Here is a 1,604-nt window from a genome sequence, read left to right on the forward strand (position 1 = left end):
TTACTATTTGCTAAAAGCTCCAGGGATGATTAGCATTTTTAGCAATAAGGTATTCTTAAGTTAGGGTATATACACTGTTTTTTGTTTTTATTTTTACATAACACTATTGCACACTTCATAGACTATAGTATAAACATAACTTTTTTATGCACTGGAAAACTAAAAAATTCATTTGGCTAACATTTTTGGGGTATTTGCTCTATTGCAGCGGTATGGAGCCAAACCAGCAAGATCTCTGAGGTGTGCCTAGACATCCAGAACTTTGTGCACCAAATGTGAATGAAGGTGGTGGTGAAGATGGGAGAATGAAAGGTGCCTCATCAGCAGGGGCTCCATGCATGATGTATGACGAGAAGTCTTATGTAAGAAGGGCAAATCCCAAGCAGCAAAACAGTCATACTCCAAATGCATCTATATGATTCCTTATTCACATGACACTTTATATTTTTACTTAGCTATGAAGCAATTGAATGCTGACCTTGTTTTTTTCCCAGACAGGGAGGATAAGTACTACGCCCAAAGTAGCCTGATTTGGAATTAGCATTCACAGCCCTAGACCACATTTCTCATTCCTTTAGCCTTACGCTTTCATTATGTTCTTTAGACCATATTTCACACTTAAAAGTTCACCTTTTTAAATAGAAATTGACATTCTACCTCCACTTTCCCAGGAAACATTGCAGAGAAGACAAAACTCTAAGATTCTTGTCCCATCTATGCTATTAACTGTCCGTGAAGCCAAGAATGAGCCCCCTAGTCTCTAGGTGAATTATTACATGGGATGGTTCCTCCTGGGCATGAAATTTTACAGACAGAATAGGGATTTAGTGGAGTGGAGGACAGCAGAGTAATATCCAATGTGCACTGCGCAGCCTGAATCTGACCTGTTTTATACAATCTTTGGGTAAAACTGCCAGTCACCATTGTTTCTCTCTATCCCATAAAAACTGAGTTCAAAAATGGATAAGAAGAATTTATTTTATTGCTGAAATACCACCTTGAATATGAATGGCAGCTTTCTGATTATTTATATGTCCCCTCTGGGTATCAAATCCCTGAACAGTATAAAAACATCCCAGAGATGGCCTGACAAAACACTTGAGGACTAGCAGAAAGAAAGGAGAATTGCAGCTGCTAGAAGAAATGAAGGAGGGATTTTAGTCCTCTCCTAGGGCAGTGACAGGGCTGGAGAAGAAAGAATCGTGCTCTTCTGTGCTGGGAGCAACGTGGACTTGAAATTTGCCGGCAAATCAAAAACAGCAAAGAGCAGAGCCCCCCAAATCAACCAGGCCCATATATCCCCGCGGGGTACTTAATGGAAAGCAAAGTCACACTCCTCATGAAGAGTCCAGGTTAACTTAAATACAGAACCCTGTTCGGGTCTGGAGCCCCCGCGCGTCTCTCTGGCTGCGTGAAAACTTGCCCTTGGTTTAGGCCGGTCGTTTGAGGAACTCAGAACTCCAACAACCAACAGGCCCTCGCGACGCGTCCCTGGCCGGGGACTGCCCTCTCCAGCGGGCAGCTCCTGCGGATGCTGTCCAGGCATCGCCCAGGGGGAAAGGTTGCAGAGCGGTCGGAAGGCGCGGGAGGAGTCTGGCGGTGAT

The sequence above is a fragment of the Callorhinus ursinus genome, unplaced genomic scaffold (genome assembly GCF_003265705.2).
Source record: "Callorhinus ursinus isolate GAN/ISIS: 27379988/994484 unplaced genomic scaffold, GSC_fseal_2.0 scaffold7, whole genome shotgun sequence".
Lineage (NCBI taxonomy): Eukaryota > Metazoa > Chordata > Mammalia > Carnivora > Otariidae > Callorhinus > Callorhinus ursinus.